The sequence below is a fragment of the Hippopotamus amphibius genome, chromosome 1 (assembly GCF_030028045.1).
Source record: "Hippopotamus amphibius kiboko isolate mHipAmp2 chromosome 1, mHipAmp2.hap2, whole genome shotgun sequence".
NCBI lineage: Eukaryota > Metazoa > Chordata > Mammalia > Artiodactyla > Hippopotamidae > Hippopotamus > Hippopotamus amphibius.
In genome coordinates, this window is record NC_080186.1 from 216,991,820 (window position 1) to 217,013,743 (window position 21,924).

The 21,924-nt window shown below is 39.8% G+C and overlaps 1 pseudogene across 1 annotated transcript; it reads right to left on the minus strand.

Annotated features, from left to right (window-relative positions):
* Positions 1–919: 919 nt before the first annotated feature.
* On the minus strand, positions 920–3,140 carry LOC130856491 (heat shock cognate 71 kDa protein-like; annotated as a pseudogene). Its single transcript, XR_009054595.1, has one exon. The product of XR_009054595.1 is annotated as a heat shock cognate 71 kDa protein-like (transcript).
* Positions 3,141–21,924: the final 18,784 nt, after the last annotated feature.

A 21,924-nucleotide genomic window follows, 5' to 3' on the forward strand; every position in this document is an offset into this window, starting at 1 on the left:
TGCTGCCTGATGTATTTGCCTCTAGGCATACAATTGTGAAACATCTCTCCTGAGGCCCCTTCTCCACGGTAATCAGATTAAACATAAAAAAGATTATCTGGCCTCACCATTGATTACTCCCCTCCCCCATTCTCCCACATTTTCTCAACTACCAGCAGAGGTCATTTCTAGCTAATATACTTCATTCATTCATTCAACAAAAATTTATCATAAGCCCACAAGGCAGCATGGTGAAGAAGTTAGAACACCCATTCTGAAGCCAGACAAACTATTTATATCCCAGTTCTGACACTTATTAGCTGTGTGATCCCAGGCAAGTGTCCTTCCCCCTCTGGGTCTCACCTTTCTTAGCTGTAAAATGTAACCGTTCCTGCCTTTGTACCAGCAGTTCTCTCTTCACCGATGTTCCTCCTCCAGAGAATCCCAGGGCTAACTCAATCACCTCCTTCAAGGCCTTGATAAATTCTTATTTCAGTGACGCCTACTCTGCCACCTGATTTAACCTTTCAGCCGCCCCGTCTCCAATCCCATCCTCCTGATCCTCCTTACCCTGACTTTTAAAAATTTACTCCCTGGCACTTCTAATGTGTTAGGTACTTCATTTGCTTATTATATCTATTGCTTATTTTCCATCTCTCCCTCCTAGACTGCATGCTCCACCAGGGTAGAAATCTTTGTTTACTATGTATCTCAAGAATCTAGAGTAATCCCTAGCACATAGCAGGGGCTCCATTAGTAATTTTTGAATGAAAGACTATTCTATCATCTGAGGAGACGAGCAACAGAGTGGGTTTATTTGCAGAAACATGACCTTTTGGTCATGTGAGTACTAAGACGTTTATCAAAAAGAATAAATTTTTATAAATTAATCATAGTATATATGCCTTAATCACTTGATCCTCCATAACCATTTTTTTTTTGCCAATTTAAAATACAGTTTTATTTAAGACATTGCATTTTCCACTTACAATACAGTGCTTGTAAAGTGCAATGTTATTTCCTTCCCCTGTGCACACATTCAAGGTTCAAGTATCAAGAATGCCCAGTTTACTACAGCAGCTCAACTGCCATGGAATTTGCTACAGATTTGGGTCCTTCAATGTTTTGTGTGGAACAATGCTAAATCTACGCTAGGTTGGCTTAATCAACCTCTTCAATGGTGGGTCCAGAGGAGGCACCACCAGATGGAGGAGCCCCACCACCAGGGAAGCCCCCAGGCATTCCTCCTGGCATGCCTCCTGCACTCTGGTACAGCTTGGAATGATGGGGTTGCAGACTTTTTCCAGCTCCTTCTGCTGATGTTCAAATTCTTCCTTCTCTGCAGTCTGGTTCTTATCAAGCCTGTTGATTATTTCATTACACTTATCAAGAATCTTCTGTTTGTCCTCATCAGAAATCTTGCCTTGAAGTTTCTCATCCTCAACAGTTGCTTTCATGTTGAAAGCATACGATTCAAGCGAATTCTTAGAAGACACTTTATCCCGCTGCTTTTCATCCTCAGCTTTGTACTTCTCTGCTTCCTGCACCATGCGTTCAATGTCTTCCTTGCTCAAACGGCCCTTGTCATTAGTGATGGTAATCTTGTTCTCCTTCCCTGTGCTCTTATCCACAGCAGAGACATTGAGGATGCCGTTGGCATCAATATCAAAGGTGACTTCAATCTGAGGAACACCACGGGGGGCAGGAAGAATGCCTGTGAGTTCAAACTTGCCAAGCAGGTTGTTATCCTTGGTCATGGCATGCTCACCTTCATAAACCTGAATGAGCACACTGGGCTGGTTGTCAGAGTAGGTGGTAAATGTTTGCGTCTGCTTGGTAGGAATGGTGGTGTTGCCCTCGATGAGGACAGTCATGACACCACCAGCAGTTTCAATTCCAAGGGAGAGAGGAGTGACATCCAACAACAGCAAGTCTTGAACATTTTCAGATTTGCCTCCAGATAAAATGGCTGCCTGGACAGCTGCACCATGAGCAACAGCCTCATCAGGGTTGATGCTCTTATTCAGTTCTTTCCCATTGAAGAAGTCCTGTAGAAGTTTCTGAATCTTGGGGATGCGGGTTGAACCACCCACCAGGACAATATCATGGATCTGAGACTTGTCTAGCTTGGCATCCCGAAGGGCTTTCTCCACAGGGTCCAAGGTGCCATGGAACAGGTCAGCATTCAATTCTTCAAATCGGGCACGGGTAATGGAGGTATAGAAGTCAATTCCTTCATAGAGGGAATCAATCTCAATAATGGCCTGGGTGCTGGAAGAGAGTGTGTGCTTAGCACGCTCACAAGCAGTACGGAGTCGACGAACAGCCCTCTTGTTCTCACTGATGTCCTTCTTGTGCTTGCGCTTGAACTCTGCAATAAAATGGTTGACCATTCGGTTGTCAAAGTCTTCTCCACCTAAGTGGGTATCTCCAGCTGTAGATTTGACCTCAAAGATTCCATCCTCAATAGTGAGGATTGACACATCAAAAGTGCCACCACCTAAATCAAAGATCAGCGCATTTCTTTCTGCCCCAACCTTTTTGTCTAAGCCATAGGCAATAGCAGCAGCAGTTGGCTCATTAATGATTCTAAGCACATTGAGACCAGCAATAGTTCCAGCATCTTTGGTAGCCTGACGCTGAGAGTCATTAAAGTAAGCGGGTACTGTAACAACAGCGTTGGTAACAGTCTTCCCAAGGTAGGCTTCTGCAATTTCCTTCATCTTTGTCAAAACCATGGATGACACTTCCTCTGGATAGAAACGTTTTGTCTCTCCCTTGTATTCTACTTGAACCTTAGGCCTGCCTGCATCATTCACCACCATGAAGGGCCAATGCTTCATATCAGACTGCACAACAGCATCATCAAATCTTCGTCCAATGAGGCGTTTGGCATCAAAAAACCGTGTTGGTGGGATTCATTGCAGCTTGGTTCTTTGCAGCATCACCGATCAGTCGTTCGGTATCAGTAAAGGCGACATAGCTTGGCGTCGTCCAGTTCCCCTGATCATTGGCAATTATTTCAACCTTTCCGTGCTGGAAGACACCCACACAAGAATAGGTGGTGCCAAGATCAATGCCAACGGCAGGTCCCTTAGACATGGTTGCTAGAGCGGAGGCCCAGCTCTAATGGAGAAGAAAACAGCAACCGGGTAAGGTGCCGCCGCATTCAATCCATAACCATTTTTTAAAATAAATTTATTTATTTATTTATTTATTGGCTGCATTGGGTCTTCGTTGCTGCATGTCGGCTTTCTCTATGTGCAGCGAGTGGGGGCTACTCTCCGTTGTGGTGCACGGGCTTCTCACTGCAATGGCTTCTCTTGTTGCGGAGCACAGGCTCTAGGCATGCAGGCTTCAGTAACTGTGGCACGAGGGCTCAATAGTTGTGGCTCACGGGCTTAGTTACTCCAAGGCATGTGGGATCTTCCCAGCCCACGGATTGAACTCGTGTCCCCTGCATTGGCAGGTTGATTCTTAACTACTGCACCACCTAGGAAGTCCCACCATTTTAACTGTGAAATACATAGATATATTTCTTAAAGAGTTTCAGATACTTGTGGAAAGTCAGGTAAATTCATACTTACAAAAGCCCAGGGTCTAAACCTGGGTTGTGGACTGTGTGCTTTTTCCCACCATATAATGTAGTATGACAGCAAAACAGAATGGCCATCTTCACTTTTTGACTGCTGAAAGTGTGATTCCCCACCCAAAACCTTAGTTTACTAGTTTCTTTGCTATTTTCGATGAATGTATTAGATTTAATGAGCTTTTGAAAACAAAGGCTGAGCATAAATCTCAGTCATAACTGACCTAGAGAGCACTTAGAACTGGATCATGTAAAACTCCCAGCTATTAGTTCAGTTATGGACAGAAAAGTTTCCTTCTTCACTATACTTTCCTTCTCAATTTGTATTGAAGGTGGGTAATCAATAAAGTGGAAAATACTTGGCTTCTGGAAACCATGCAGAGTGCAATTATAACAGGGTCTTTGCTTCCATAGCAGCACATTGTGTTTAGAAGTTCAACACAGTGACAATTGTAGCTTTTTTTTTTCTTTTTTTTTTTTTTAATGCTCCATGAAGCTGATGATCTGGAAAGATTTAACATGGGAATGTTAATCTTTTGTCTTTACGTGTGAGCATTTTTGACAGTCAAGTACAGCTATGCTAGGTAATTGATTTTTCTTATTTCCCTGGAAAATTGAAGATAATCTAGCATTTGAAGAAGCTCTAGTATTTGTTCTTCCTGTATCTCCAGGAGCAATAGAGTATTAGATAGAATTCAAAGACTCGGTCTAGAATAAATGTGTAAAATTATGCCAGGAGGACAAACTCACATCCGTTAGGATAGCTACCATCAAAGAAAACAAACAAAAAAACCCCAAAAATAAAGCAGAAAATTACATGTCGGTAAGAATATGGAGACAGTAGAACCCTTGTGCACTGCTGTGGGGGATGTAAAATGGTACAGATCCTGTGGAAAGCAGTATAGTGGTTCCTCAAAAAATTAAAAACAGAATTACCCTATGATCCAGCAATTCTACTTCTGGGTATGCACTCAAAAGAATTGAAAGCAAGATCTCAATTGTATATTTCTACACCATGTTCAAAGCAGCGTTATTCACAATAGCTAAAACACTGAAGTAACGCAAGTGCCTATTAACGGATGAATAGATAAACAAAATGTGGACTATTACAATAGAATATTATTCAGCCTTAAAAGGGAAGACAATTCTGACGTATACTATGACATGGATAGAACTTGAGGACTTTATGCTAAGTAAAATAAGGCAATCCCAAAAGGACAAATACTATATGATTCCACTTATATGAAGTACTTGGAATAAACATCATAAAGTCAAAAAGTTGAATGGTGCTTGCCAGGGGTTGAGGAACAGAGAAATGGGGAGTTATTATGTAATGAGTATAGAATTTCAGTTTTTGAAAGATGAAAAGAGTTCCAGATATGGATGGCAGTGATGGTTGCATAAAACTATGAATGTACTTAATACCACTGAACTGTACACTTAAAAATGGTTAAGATAGAAATTTTATATGTATTTACCACAATAAAAAATGTTTTAAAATTTCTCCTAGAAGGAGAGGAATCAACCTGGTATGCTTTCTTACTCCGTAATGCTCTGACCAAGGATGATAATTAATAACTTCCCTTTGTGAGAGTCTAGTATCTCTGAGACTCTCGAGGTGATTGGTCTGATCTTCAGGTGGGCGATGAGCCCCAGTCTCTTATGGTCACCGATGGTGCCCTTCTTCTTAACTCCTGCTCTCACAGCGAGTGTGCCCCTGATCATAAGCAGAAACAAGTGAATGTGTCTGCAGATTCAGGATCTCTACATAAAGACAACCTGTGCACATGTCCCTCTAATACTGCCATCTTAAATATTAAAATGGAGATTTTTTATTTATAGGTCATATTGGGCTGCACCAGTGAATATATTATTGTAATTATGGGTTTCATTGGGAAGTTAAAGATTTTTAAATCCTCTTCCTATCATCTTTTTTCCTTTAACTAGTTATAAAAATTGCTTTTATTTTTGCAAAAGAAACAGAAACTTCATGATAACTACTGAATACACATATTTATTAATTATCTTCCTTCCCCACCCCAAACCCCGTTAAAATGAGAGCAAAAGAATTAAAAAAAAAGAATAAATACATAGCAGTAAAGGGACTAAGAGGGGAGCCATGAATGGATTAGAGATTTCAACAAATTTCTGAAAGAAAGTGGAGGAAGTGTGTTGATTGGTAGAACCTGGTGGAGAAAGCATTACCCAAGAATATTCTGGAAGGGGCTTTGATGGAGGAGGATGCCCAGAGAGTCTCCAGCCATGGATTCAGCAGGTACAAACATTAAGAATGAGAAGGGGGCTGAAAACAGGATGGGGGGACTTTACTGAGAGCCTGACAATGAAAGAACTATGCCAATGGCTTCACTCTCCTGTCTCGCTAATTAACACAAGCATATAGTATTCACAAGCATTTCATAATATTAAACAATTTATATCACTTTCAAGTTTGCACATACATAGAACTAGATGTAATATGTATGGAAATGTATACTAATTCTTTACATTGGCAACTAGATGGCTCTTGAAAACTAAAAATGCAAATGGTTTATTTAAAATAATTTAATGTTATATAATTAAAATTTCAAAACAGAGATTAGATTTCAGGTTTTAAAAATAATTTTATTTAAAATTTTGGTGTTTATTATACTTTGTAATTTTAAATAAAATAACACTTTAGAAACATATTTCTATTTCATATTTATTTCTTATTCTATTTCATAGAACAGTAACATTTCTATTTCATAACAATATGAATATATTTAACTTATGTTTTCATTTACATACATGTACCTTCAATTTTTATTCCTTTACATCATTTGTTTCAAGAGAATACAAATAATTTAAAATCTTGATTACAAGATAATCAGTGAATTTGCTAAAATGAAAGCAAGAAAAATCAATTTAATGGAATATATATAATAATTTATGAATTATGTATGTCTTTATTACTCATCCAAATAGCACCAGCCCATTGACATGCAAAAATAATTAAACCACCTAGACATATGCTAAAAATAATTAAACCAAATCATCTCTGATATCTGCTATCTTTCAGTTATATAGAAACCATGGTTTTATGTGTATTTTTCAATTTTACAGTTACGAAGGTATATTTGCAAGGTAAGAGGAGACAGCATATTTTATTTAGAGGTGTGCTAGCTTAATACACAAATTTAAAATATTTATATGTAGATGTGGGGTGTATGGGCTTCCGTTTGTTTTCTGGCCCCGGCCCACAAATATTAAGGGAGGGCCTTCAAAGGGGCACAGACAGAATCCTTAGGAGTCTGATCAGCTCACTGGGACAGCCCAGTGGGTGCGGCTGTGATCGTGGTGAGCGAGCGCAAAGAGGTGTCAGAGCACAAGGGAGGGGAAGGGCCCTGTCCTTTCATCTTTGTATCTTTATTATGAACACTCTGGAAATGTTGGGAGTTGATAAATGAATGTATGAGGCATGCATGAGGTACTTATAAACATAACTACAATAAATAACAGAGCTATAAAAATTAGAAATAGATTGTAAAAAGTCATAAAAGAGCAGAGCAACAGACAGTGTCTGGCACTTAACATGGTTATTATAGAATATACTCATGAGTTCTGAGTTTGTTGATATTTGAATGACCTTCAAGGTCACACAAAAATAGCATCAGGAAGAATTAGAATTGGGGTGGGTGGTGGGTCGTGCCAGCAAGATTTTACAATCCCATGAAGCCACTCTTAAACTTGAATATCATTTTTCACTATAAAGTCTTTTCAGCGAATTCACTCTGCAGTAAAGATGTGATGTATAAGCATTACTGCTAATTTTGTCTGAGGAAGCAGTAATGATGCTTCGAGCCTTTAAAAGAGTATTGATTTTTAGTGCAATTTCTCATTTCTTTGCAAAGAGAACTGGTCTTATATTTCTTTTTCCCTCTATAGGAAAGAACGACATTTGCAAAATCATGTATTTCTATCTTTGGAGTGACAGAAAGTAGATAAAGAGTGAGGATGTGAACAATAACCCCACAAAGGAACAATGAAGTGATGTTGTCTGAAGTGTATATTATGCCATCTCTGTGGATTTACCTGATACTTCTCCCAATGACCACAGAAGCTAGACTAAATATCTGAGCAGCAGTATGATTTTAAGGATGGGGTGTGTGTGTGTGTATGTTTCACTGATAAGCCTCAACCCTAGCTCCATTTTGGAATCACTTGGGGAGCATTTTAAAAGTACCGTTATCATCCTCCCCACCCCCAAACATGAAGGGAGTCAAAAACTACTGCACTAAGTAGACAGGAATTATTAGTTCTAACTACTCAACACCCCCTGAGATGTTAAACAGGGTAAGTGTGGAAGCAATCACTTCCCTCCAGATTGTAACTGGGATTTCCTTAGGAGGAGCACAGAACAAAGGACAAACGTTCCAAAAAGGGCTGCTCCACGCAGGTGGCAGCCGGAGAGAGCAGGTCTCCTCTAAGCACAGTCTCCACCCAGCCAAACAGCAGAAAATTAGAAGAGAGGTCATTTACCAGCCTGTCTTCAAGGCATAATTTGTTCAAATCTGGACTTCTTAAGTCAGAAACCCTGACTTCTTTTTTCTCTTACTGAAGTATAGTTGATTTTGCTATGTTATGACAATCTCTGCTGTACAGCAAAGTACTCAGTTATATACCTATATACATTTTTAATATTTTTTCCATTATACTTTATCACAGGATATTGAATATAGTTCCCTGTGCTATACATTAGGACCTTGTTATTTATCCATTCTAAATGTAATAGTCTGCATCTACCAACCCCAAACTCTCAGTCCATCCTTCTCCCTCCCCTGCTTCCCTTTTGGCAACCACCAGTCTGTTCTCTCTGTCTATAAGTCTGTTTCTGTTTTGTAGATAGGTTCATTGGTGCCATATTTCAGATTCCACATATAAGTGATATCATATGGTATTCGTCTTTCTCTTTCTGACTTACTTCATTTAGTAGGATAATCTTAGTTGTATCCATGTTGCTTCAAATGGCATTATTTCATTCTTTTTTATGGCTGAGTAGTATTCCGTTGTACATATGTACCACATCTTCTTTATCCATTCCTCTGTTGATGGACATTTAGGTTGTTTCCATGTCTTGGCTATCGTGAACAGTGCTGCTATGAACCTAGGGGTGCATGTATCTTTTTGAATTATAGTTTTGTCCAGATATACGCCCAGGAGTGGGATTGCTGGATCATATGGTAATTCTATTTTTAGTTTTCTGAGGAACCTCCATACTGTTTTCCGTAGTGGCTGCACCAACTTACATTCCCACCAACAGTGTAGCAGGGTTCCCTTTTCTCCACACCCTCTTCAGCATTTGGTATTAGAAACCCCGTCTTCTTTATCCTTGTGCAAAGAGAAGGTGTTTAATAAATAACTGGTAAAAGAATATATGCATGAATAAATAAAACCTGATATTAATAAAAGACTCTGTCACAATTTTGGTGTGAGGTCTGAAAAGGTAGGGGAACAAAAGAGTAAATAGAAATTGGCCCACGTTTGCCAACAGGAACCACTAAGTCACCTCTAAAAGGAAGTGTTTTGAAACTCTTATCCAAAGGTGCACTTCAAGAGCATCAAAGGGTTAAGGGTGAAGAGGTCAGGGAGAGGATTTCCTTGGAGAAAAGTGCAGATGTGCTGTGAACACCCCACCCTACTATGGGAGAGGGTCAGGGCCCCTTCCACTTCAAGCTGAATGAGAGATGCTTCGAGGAGAACCATGGGAACCTGATACACATCCTGTGAGCCTAGGATGCCAGTGGAAATCCACACCAGAGAAACCCCCAAGGCCAGAGGCAGTGGCTGGAATCTGCTCGCCTGCGGGGTGAGGATGAGCGGCCAAGCTGGAACGGGTCTGCACTCCAGAGTCTGTCAGGGCAGCAGAGGCAAGAATGTCTTCTGGGAACCAGATGTGGCCCAGCTGGAAGCTGCCTTAAGAGTACGTGCCCAAGAGGAGTTCCTTCCAGAGGAAAATTTGCCTCAATAGAAGGAAACAGGAAGAATACCAGCAGATACAGATGTCTGGGGGTAAGGGCTAGGGGCTTGCCAGTTTGAAGAGAAATCAGTTCCCTCACATTTATAGAACTGCAGATGAAAAATTACTAGCTATGAGGTGTTTCCAAAGAGTCTGCAAAATTCATTGCAAGGAAAAGAGACAGTTTTGAAGATCTACCAGGCCCACTGAGAGTCAGCGTCGACACCCACCAAACCCAAGGAGCACCATCTCAGGTCATGACGCTTCCACTAAAGAAGTCCTTCCTTGCCCCCAGCATCCCTGAAAAACTCTGGTGTGGTACCTGGGGCGAGGGGAGGTCTCAGCTGCCTTTCTAATTGCAGGCCCAAACTGTGGGAGAAAAGGAGCTTTAACTTCAAGCTGAGTTTAGACTTTTAATTACATGAGTGGATTTTTTAATTTCTGAAATGAAACTGACTTTTGTGTATGTATGTGTATGTGTGTGACCAAGGGTAACTGGAAGATTCTTAGTATCTACATGCAAGTGGAAAAAACTCTAGGTCTACCAGAGATTGTGTCCAAGGGAGAGAAGAAACCAGCCCACCAAGCAGGTTTGATCGGCAAGTAAAATTGCTTTACGATTATGCTCTATCAAATGACTCTTGTTCCATGCAATGGTTACCCTGGTTATAATCTGAATTCAGAAAGTCACTGGTGGTTTTTTTTAAAAAGGGGTTTTCTGAATTTCAAGTATACTATCTAAATATTTTTAGTGCTCCTCAAACCATTTCCAAGGATATCCATGAATCATTTACAAGTTAGAATCATTTACATGTCTGACTATACACTGACATTTTTCGATTTATGGTGGAGAGTGAACAAGGGAGGCAATGCCGTGTTCAGGGATGCTGATTCTGGACTCAGAGTCTAGGGTGTGAGGTAATGCTTCCCCACTGGTGCAGTGACCAATCTCTTGTTTTACCGTAAGTCATTGATTAGATGGCACCTTAGTTTTGTAGGGGAGTAGGGAAGTGAGGCAGGGAAGGGAAGGTAGCCAAAGAGGGGTGTGTCACCACTGTAGGTAGCTGGGAAATGGTGTAAAACACCCACCCCAGAATTATCCCCTTGAGGGGTAAGGGAGCTGGGGTTCTCTGCACCAATTATTTTCAGGCTTTAGTGAAGGCTGCTCCTGGGGGTGTGAATTCCCCTGCATTTAAGACCTGGTGTGGGGACTTCCCTGGCGGTGCAATGATTAAGAATCCACCTGCCAATGCAGGGGACACGGGTTCGATCCCTGGTCTAGGAAGATCCCACATGCCATGGAACAACTAAGACTGTGTGCCACAACTACTGAAGCCCACATGCCTAGGGCCTGTGCTCTGCAACAAGAGAAGCCACCACACTGAGAAGCCTGTGCACCGCAACAAAGAGTAGCCTCCACTCACCGCAACAAGAGAGAAAAGCCGACACACAGCAACAGAGACCCAACATAGCCAAAAAAAAAAAAAAAGAAGACCTAGTGTGCAGGAGGGCAGACTGGTTTTTGGTGATTCAGAGCAAGTCCCCAGGCACAGAGATGTGGTTGGGGATTGGCAGCCAGCTGTAGCCCATGGGGATGGTGAGTCTGAGGCGCTGCCAGCGTCTAGACTAAGCACATTTCTTTCATCACTCAGTTCCCTTGTACCCTACGTTAAGTTCCCTCTGTCCTATGACTGATTCTTCAAAGTAGTAGCTGGTCATAATTTCTTAAAGGAAAGACTTTTAACGATAGGAGGGGTAGTAAGACAAGATACAATCCACACTGCTGTAGCTAGCCCTAAGGCTGCAAACGATATCTGTCATCTCTTTCCCTCATACCCCTCTAGACTCATCTCATTCTTGACCAGCACTCTGCTGGTCTAGATTGCTTGCTAGACCACACACCTTCATCCACGAGAGGCCCAAGCCCTTGTGCCCACTCCAGGCTATGGGTGTTGCAATTGCCCATTTGCGGACATAGAAACACCAAGAGGTGCCCCAGTGAATCTCCTGTGACTCTAAATTTAGTGAAACCCTTTCTGTGTCTCTTAGGAAACATGCCCCTCCCCCGAGAGTCAGGACTTCTGATCTCACAGCACCTAAATCTGCGGGTATAGGAATCACAAATTTCCCAAGTGGGCCACTGACAGTAATGGTGAGAGGGTCCACTTCTCCTTTAACCTCTTGGTTCCCAAGCCCATGCATTCTGCCTACTGAAAACACAGTACCATGTAATCACTATTATGCAGCAAACTTTCGGATAATATAAGGTAGGACCAGAGGATACTGTGACTATAAGTCCATTGTTGGACAACTTTCACCCTTACTTGGGTCCCTAGTTCACAGCATTGTTAATAGGTTTCCATGAGAAATCAGACACTCCATGTGATTAGACTGGCTGAGGACCTATGGGACAAGGAAGACAAACTCACATCCAGAATTTGTACTGATTCTAGGAAGAATGAATTGCTGTCCCTTCCAGGGTGGCAGAGGTCTGATGTAATAAACCTGTCACCACATTCTCCTCACAGTATAGTACCATACCAAGGACTCAGCATCAGTCTCTGCTGTTTACAGTTCAGATATTCAGCAACGGCAATTGCCAGAGCATATTTGGATCCCCTGCTGCTGGGCTCATGGATAGCCTCCATCCCTGCCACCATGGCTTCTAAATTCATTGGCCTGTTGTGCAAACACTGGGGTGACTGGACAGCGTGGCTGGCTGACTTCCACTGGACAAGCCTTCCTCTCTAACTCATTGATCAGTCTCTTCTGTGGTAGATGGCCTCTGGATGGTATTGATATGAGATCCAATGGGGAAGAAAAAGAAAAATGTGGGAGAAGAGTGTATTGGAAATCAGAGGAAGTAAAGAGATTCAGGTTCAACAATGCCAGATGAATTATCTTGGTCAGGGTTATTTCAATTTTCTGTCCTTCATTTTCAATAAAAGCAAGTTGGGATATCAATCTTTATTCCGTTTTCACTGGCTGTACTTACTGAATCCCTTAGGTTATAACAAAGACTTGGGAGTTCTTTGGGTTACATGAGTATGATTACTTATTATTTTTACTTTTGCTCACCAATCACTTGAAAAGATTTCCTTCCTAATGGGGGGAAGCATGAGAGATAACAATTAGTTTTTTACAGGACCTTACCACCTTTGCTATAAAATGAGTTCCTTTGTGAAAAGAAGTTTTATGTGGGATACCATAATGGTGTATAAGGCTTTCTGTAAGTCTATGGATAGTGCTGTTGGCAGAAATATGGTGATCAGGGAAGGCAAATCCACGTCCATGTCCAGAATGAGTGGCTTTTTTCAGTGACAACAAGTCACTGCCCTCTTCTTGATGGAGATATATATATATACAATTTTTTTTCTCTGTGTGAAGCACCTCTAGGAGATCAGTTCAATTCCCATACTGAGACAGTTGTATTTAATTGGAATCTCCTTTGTTACTTCCTTGTTTGGCCAAAACAACCCCCATGAAGCACAGGTTAGTATCCTTGGCGTGGGGTACGATTCAGAAAGCCTCTCCAACCTTGAAAAACTTGGAAGCCTTGGATCGGAGAAAGCCTTGCTGAAATGGAGTAATTTTTTCATTCAGCTTAAGAAGCGTTGGCAGTTCCCATTTCCCAGCAGGCAAAAGCAGAATGATCAATTCTGAATAGAATCTCTACTGAGAGCATTTTAATCAACTAGAATGAGCACAGAGCAGCTGGCTCATCACCAAAAATTCACAGACGCGTTTGCACCCAATTGGAAAACAGTAAACATCGGGCACCAGGCCAGGTCCATTTGGTATATTAATTTCTCAGTCTAAAATAGATCTTAGAGGCAAACATTTTTTTCTACCTCCTACACAAGAATATTTATCCCTTTCTTCCTACCATCTAGACTATCTGAATAGAACTAGCTCAAACCCAGCTTATAATAATCAAGATAGTTTTAATATCCTATGGTATTTTTGTATACAAATCTACAGATCAAGAATAAAAAGGGATAGAGAGAGAGGATAGGTGCCGAGAGTTGGCACAGGGGAACTTAATTTCACCTCTTTACCATTTTCCCTAGTTTTTAAGATAGAGTTATTCATTTGACTTTGAACATGTGGCTATAACATACAGACTTCAACAGCAAAGCTTATGTATCTGAATGAAGGCAGACACTATGGAAGAAACATAATTATTCCATGGATATTGCCATTGTTCAAAAATGTTTTTGAATTTCTTCTTTGGAATGTCTCTCCAGGCCATCAGGAAATTCAATCTTATAGACCCAACTCCCAGTGAAGAGTAAAATGTTTCTCAATTTATTCATCCATTTATACCCAGTTTGACTCTTGAGTGACGTTTGGCAGTTTTAGAAATTAAAATCCACCCTCGAAAGACATTTTGCCACCTCTAAGGAGTCTCAAAGCAATATGTGTATGAAGATAGTCCAAGTGTAAATTCCAAATATATCTTGACCAATTGTAGTAGCATTAGACTAAGTATTTAGCCATAGAAAGGGACTACTTCAAAAGAGGAAGTATTCTTTTGAATGTAGAAAATTCTCACATTTGTTAAAAATTAGTCATATTCAGCAACATGTAAAAGATTGAAATTAGAATACTTCCTAACACCATACACAAAAATAAACTCAAAATGGATTAAAGACCTAAATGGAAGGCCAGACACTATAAAACTCCTAGAGGAAAACATAGGCAGAACACTCTATGACATCCATCAAAGCAAGATCCTTTTTGCCCACCTCCTAGAATCATGGAAATAAAATCAAGAATAAACAAATGGGACCTCATGAAACTGAAAAGCTTTTGCACAGTGAAAGAAACCATAAACAAGACAACAAGGCAACCCTCAGAATGGGAGAAAATACTTGCCAATGAAGCAACTGACAAAGGACTAATCTCCAAAATATATAAGCAGTTCATGCAGCTTAATACCAAAAAAGTAAATAACCCAATCCACAAATGTGTGGAAGACCTAAATAGACATTTCTCCAAAGAAGACATACAGGTGGCCAACAAACACATGAAAAGATGCGCAACATCACTAATCATTAGAGAAATGCAAGTCAAAGCCTTGCGCAATGAGGTACCACCTCACACCGATCAGAATGGCCATCATCAAAAAATCTAGGAACAACAAATGTTGGAGAGGGTGTGGAGAAAAGGGAAGTCTCCTGCACTGTTGATGGGAATGTAAGTTGGTCCAGCCACTATGGAAAACAGTTTGGAGGTTCCTTAAAAAACTACAAATAGAACTACCATACGATCCAGTAATCCCACCCCTGGACATATACCCAGAGAAAACCATAAGCCAAAAAGAAACATGTACCATAATGTTCATTGCAGCACTATTTACAATAGCCAGGACATGGAAGCAACCTAAATGCCCATCAACAGATGAATGGATAAAGAAGATGTGGCACATACATACAATGGAATATTACTCAGCCATAAAAAGGAATGAAATGGAGCAAATGTAATGAGGTGGATAGACCTAGAGTCTGTCATACAGTGTGAAGTAAGCCTGAAAGAGAAAAACAAATACCGTATGCTAACTCATATATACGGAATCTAAAAAACTGGTACTTATGAACCCAGTGACAGGGCAAGAATAAGGAAGCAGATGCAGAGAATGGACTGGAGGACATGGGGTTGGGGGTGGGAAGGCGAAGGGGAAGCTGGGACAAAGTGAGAGAGTAGCATAGATATATATACACTACCAAATGTAAAATAGATAGCTAGTGGGAAGTTGCTGTATAACAAAGGGAGATCAACTCTATCGATGATGGGTGATGCCTTAGAGGGCCAGGACAGGGAGGGTGGAAGGGAGTCGCGGGAGGGAGGGGATAAGGGGATATATGTATAAATACAGCTGATTCACTTTTGTGTACCTCAAAAACTGGTACAAGAGTGTAAAGCAATTATATTCCAATAAAGAGCTTAAAAAAACAGTCATGTTACTTTAGTAATATTTAGTAATTTAATATTTAGTAATATTTATAAATATTAACAATGTTAGTAAAATTAGATAAAATTAGTAATATTTATCATTTTATAATTTATCAAAATGGAATATAACTAATTCTTCCCATCCATGTAGGGACGGTTTGAAAACCATAACATATGCGAGTGTTGGTAATTTATTAAACTCACTGGTGATGGTCTATTTCTCAGATGTGTTCTCTTCATACTATCTCCTCATTCAATTCAGTTCAATTATGTTTATTTTTGAAGTATGTACCATGAAACACTAGACCCATAAGATAAAGCACAAGTTCTATAATGGAGTAAATTTAAGAAATGCAGCCTGTTATATTCCCTCTTAGATATTCACAATGCATGTAAACACATCAGAGGTGCCCCAAAGCTCAGTTATAGCTGATATTTTGTGGAGTGGAATAATACCCCCCACTCTTGATAAAAACTTGGAAAACATAAAGAACATAATTTGGGGCCCCTTTTAATAAAAGTAAGATCAAGGAGGAGACAAATGTTATTTAACCCAATCATGCCCAGAGTGATTATTTTGTAAGAAAAAGGTTAAAAGTTGATAAGAGGTTATACCTTTCTCATTCGAGATAGGATGTTTATATTTACTGTAGTCAGGTACAATTTGCCCTTGGGAAACGCAGGAGAAAATGAGCTGTAGTTGCAACTGGTAGGACTAGGACACTCATTATCTTCTTTTTCACTCTACAGACCAAATCACATGTCCTCACCTGCCCCTCCCACCCTTGTACCTAGCAAAACCTGAGGAGAAGAAATCTTTCAGCATTCAAAGTCTCAGGCACCAGACTTTTTAAGATACGAGGAGACTCAGGACTGTGATGGTCTCCTTAGTGTGGAAAGGGGTGGTGTTGTCCAAGGGTGGGGATGGAGAAAATAGACTGTAGGTTGTTAGTTCTGAATTGAGACTGCAGAAAGAGAAAGTCAAAGTGAGATCAAGTGGAACAGAGTGAATGATCAGTCCAAAGACAAAACCTGAGGCCTTCTCTCCTCCTCAGCACCATTCCCAGAAGGACTGCGTTGGATCAGGACACAACTCCTGATGCTCATGCTCTGTATTGATAAAGACGTCCCAATGCACATTTATCTTTATTCCCACTGGCACCTCCAAATTCATCCTACTTGGGCAAAGTCCCCAATTGTATGAAACTGTGGGAGTCCAAAAGATACGGAGAGCAAACCAAGACCGCCTCTCCCCACCCCTGGAAGTTAAGGCATGGTCACCAACCAGACTCAGCCAATGAGATTCTCATGCTTGGATATTTCAGTCTTGAGCAAGATATGCAAAGATAAAAGATTAGTAATAAAAAATATTTAAAATTTTTAATTGAAATACAGTAAATTTCACTCATTTTATTATTCAGTTCCTTCTGTTCTCACAAATGGATATAGAGTCATGTATCTATGACCACAATTAAGACACAGAACAGTTCCATTAACGCCAAAAAACTCCATGCCGTCCCTTTTTAGTCAAACACTTGCCTTGGCAACTACCAATCTGATCTCTGTCACTACAGTTTGCTTTTCCAAAATGTTATACAAAATATGTAATCTTTTGAGTCTATCCAGTTTCACTTAGGATAATACTTTTGAAATTCATTGATTTTGTCAAGTGTATCAATGGTTCGCTCCTTTCTATTACTATGTAATATTTCATTGTTATTCCTGATAAGGAAAAGGACCACTAATAGCTTAAAATTTTTCAAAAACGGAGAACAAAATTAAAAGACTCATGCAACCTGGTTTCAACATTGACTATAAAGCTACAGTAATCAAGACAGTATGAAATTGGGACTTCCTAGGTGTCACAGTGGTTAAGAATCTGCCTGCCAATGCAGGGGACACGGGTTCGAGCCCTGCTCTGGGAAGATTCTACATGCCACGGAGCAGCTAAGCCCATGCGCTACAACTAGTGAGCCTGTGCTCTAGAGCCCGTGAGCCACAACTATTGAAGCCCACACACCTAGAGCCCATGCTCCACAGCAAGAGAAGCCACTACAATGAGGAGCCCGAGCACCACAATGAAGAATAGCCCCCACCCGCATCAACTAGAGAAATCCTGTGTGCAGCAACGAAGACCCAATGCAGCCAACAGAATAAATAAATAAATTTATTAAAAAAAAAAGATAGTATGAAATTGGTGTAAGGATAACCACATAAATCTGTGAAACTGACTAGAGAGTTCAGAAATGAACACACATATAGTCAATTAATTTTTGACAAAGATGCAAAGGCAATTCAATGGAAAAAGGGTGGTAAAACAGAAGTGCTGGAATAATAGACTATCCATATGCAAAAACCTGAAAACCCTTACCTCTATCTCACACCTTATTCTTTTATTATAATATCTATAGATCCATAGTGATAACTCCTCTTTCATTCCTGATTTAGTAATATGTGTTCTCTCTCTCTCTCTCACTGTTAATCGATGTGGAGGTTTATTAATTTTTAAAAATCTTTATAAAGAACTAGCTTTTAGTTTTATTTATATCATTGTCTGCATTTTTTATTTCTCCTCTTAATTTCCATTTCTCTCTTGCTTTGGATTTCATTTTTTTCCTGTTTCTTAATGTGGAAGCTTGGATTATTATAAGACCTTTCCTTTCTCTAACATAGACATTTAGTGCTATAAATTTCACCCTAAGTACTGCCATACCTGCCTCTCACAAATTGTGATATGTTCTATTTTCCTTTCACTTTATTCAGAATTTTCTCTGACATTTTTTTGACCTATTTATTATTTAGAAGTCTGTTATTTAATTTCCAAATATCTGATGATTTTCCAGATATCCTTCAGTTATTGATTTCTTATACAATTTCATTATAGCTAGAGAACATATTTTGTATGATTTCAATCTTTCATTTTTTAAGGTTTGTTCTATGGTCCAAGATATGAACTATATTAGTGAATACTGTATATTTTAAATATGTGTATTTTGTGGTTGTTGCCTGAAATTTTCTATAAATGTCAATTATGTCAAGTTGATTGATAGCCTTATTCAGGTATTCAGATACAATATTTTCTAATTCTAAAATTTACTTTTGTTTCTTTTTTATAATTTCTACTTTCCTACTAAGAATTTCTATCTTCCCATTCATTTTAAGAGTTCCCACCATCACTTCATGGAGCATGATTATTATAGCTGCTTTAAGTCTTCTTCTGATAACTCCAACATCTGAGTCATCTTAATGTTGATTCTGTTGATCATTGTTTCCTGGGGTTTGCTGGATTGTTTTTAGTTTTGTTTGCATATTAATCATATTTTTTATTCTTTGTATATTGGGTAATTTTGGATCCTAGAGTGAGCATTTTGAATATTATGCTGTAAGACACTGGGTCCTATTAAAAATCTTCTGGGGACAATTAAAAAATGGGCATAAAATCTGAATAGACATTTTCCCAAAGAAGACATACAGCTGGACAACAGGCACATAAAAATATTCTCAACATCATTAATCATCAGGGAAAAGAAAATCAAAATCACAATGAGATATCACCTTATACCTGTCAGAATAACAATTATCACAAAGACAACAAATAACAAGTGCTGGTGAAGATGTGGAGAAAAGGGAATCCTCCTACACTGTTGGTGGAAATGTAAATTGGTATAGCCACTATGGCAAACAGTATGGAGGTTCTTCAAAAAACTGAAAATAAAACTACCATACAACCCAGCAGTTCTACTCCTGAGTATTTATCCAAAGAAAATAAAAACACTAATTAGAAAAGATATATGCACCCCTATGTTCATGTAGAATTATCTGCAACAGCCAGTATATGGAAGCAGCCTAAGTGCCCATCAATAGATAAATGGATGGAGAAGATATGGTACACACACACACACACACACACACACACACTGGAATATTACTCAGCCATAAAAAAGAATGAAATCTTGCCATTTGTGATAGCATGGATGGACTTAGAGGGTATTATGCTAAGTGAAATAAGTCAGTCAGAGAAAGACAAATGCTGTATGATTTAACTTATATTTGGAATCCAAAAATCAAATTAATAAACAAAAACAACAAAACAGAAACAGGCTCATAGATACAGAGAACAAATAGGTGGTTGCCAGAGGGGAGAAGGGTAAGGGGATGAGAGAAATAGATGAGGGAGGTTAAGAGGCACAAACTTCCAGCAACAAAATAAATGAATCATGGGTATGAAACATACAGTGTAGGGAATATAGTCAATAATTATGTAATACCTTTGTATGGTGACAGATGATAGCCAGACTTATTGTAGTGATCATTTGGAAATGTATACAAATACTGACTCATGATATCATGTACCAGAAACTAACATAGTATTGTAGGTCAATTGTACTTCAAAAAACAAGCAAACAAATCCATAGAAAAAGAGATAAGCCATGGAGCAACTAAGCCTGTGTGCCACAACTACTGAGTCTGCACTCTAGAGCCCATGAGCCACAACTACTGAGCCCGCGTGCTGTAACTACTGAAGCCGTTGAGCCTAGAGCCTGTGCTCCGCAACAACAGAAGCCACTGCAATGAGAAGCCCATGCACCCCAACGAAGAGTAGCCCCTGCTTGCCACAACTAGAGAAAGCCCGTGTGCAGCAATGAAGATCCAACGCAGCCAAAAAAAAAAAAGACTCAATTGGCAAAATTGGTAGAGGCCCTCCACATACCTTGGCCAAAGGCACTGCTGTTGGTCCTTCCAAATCTCAGATCCACCCCGTTTAGAACTCATAAACTCTCACCCTTTGAGATAGTCATAAGATGTCTAATGCCCTCTGCTTCTGCTTCTTTTGACCCATGGGTTATAAAAGGAGAGATATTCTAATATTGCAAAGGCCTAACTGCTTCCTATTAAAAATAACCATGCTTTTTTTGAACAGTCTTTCCACAGTGCACCCTTGGGAGACAAAGTCCTTAAGCATCACACTTTGTAACCTGGAGATTTCATCTTTTGGGAAAGAACTCTTTTATACCTCACTGGAAAGGCCCCTATTGGGTATGCTAACCAACCCTTGTACCACCAAACTCCAAGGAGCAGACTCTTGTGGAGTCATGTGATACAAGTAAAGAAAGCACCAAACCCTGACTAGACCTGCACATTATCTGGGTTACTTGAAAGTGAAGATTTCCCAGAACTGAAGCAACAATATCTGATGAGACAGCTTTCCCAAGATATCTGGACCAGCCCTGTTGGAAGTTTGTTGCCAAACCTCTGATGATGACATAAAACTTCAGATGATTTCAAATGATTATGGTCTTGATAACATATGGGCTTTAGATAAAAAGTGCTTGAGAATTCTTCTATCTACCCTCCCCTATCACTTGAAAGTGACCTCAATAGGTTTCAGTCTGTGCACTTTCCCTCTGATGTGAGACATTACACCTAGGAAGGGTTCTTCCTGGCACTGAGGGACAAAAAGCTGTTGAAACTAGAAAAAACTGACTTTTGGCCAGTGATACTTTCAGAGAAAGATCTTGATTAAAAGGGGGAAATGTAAAAAATTAATAAGCAGAAACCTCAACTAAATAGAGTTGGGAGACCAGAAGGGGCTCTTATGCCCTGCGATAATAGCAGAGCCCAAAGGGGAGAATGACTCCTCTTCTTTCCTGGCAAGGACTCAATCATGGTTTCTCTATTTACTTTAGCACTCCCAACTTCCCTTTCCCTTTTCTTTCCCTTACTGTGTGGGGACTTGCATATGGCTCACCATGGTTGCAGACCCCAAATTGCAATTCTCTGCCTATCCTGAATAAACCCATCTTTGCTGGAGAAAAGAAAAAAGAAAGAAAAAGGGATCAGATCTGTGGTTACCAGAGGTGAGGGCTGGGGGTGAGGGGAACTGGATAAAAGCAGTCAAAAAGTACAAACTCCCAGTTATAGGATAAATAGGTATCAGGGAGATAATGTACAACATGATAAATATAATTCACACTGCTGTGTGTTATATACAAAAGTTATGAGAGTAAATCCTAAGAGTTCTCAACACAAGGAAAAATGTTTTTCTATTTCTTTAATATCGTATCTATAGGAGATGATGGATATTCACTAAACTTATTGTGATAATCATTTCACGATGTATGGAAGTCAAATCATTGTGCCTTATACCTTAAACCTATGTAGTGCTGTATGTCAATTATATCTCAATGAAACAGGTTTAGGTCCAGCTGTAGAAAAGGGCAAAGAAACAATAGCTTAAACAAGTTAGACATTTTTTTCTCAGTTACAAAACTGACTGAGGTGGGCAACCTAGGCTAATAGAGCTGCTGCATGGTGCTGGAGACCCCAGTCCTTCCTGTCTCATGGCTTGGGCATTCTCAGCACACAGCTTTTATCTCATGATCTAATGTGGCTGCTCCAGCTCTGG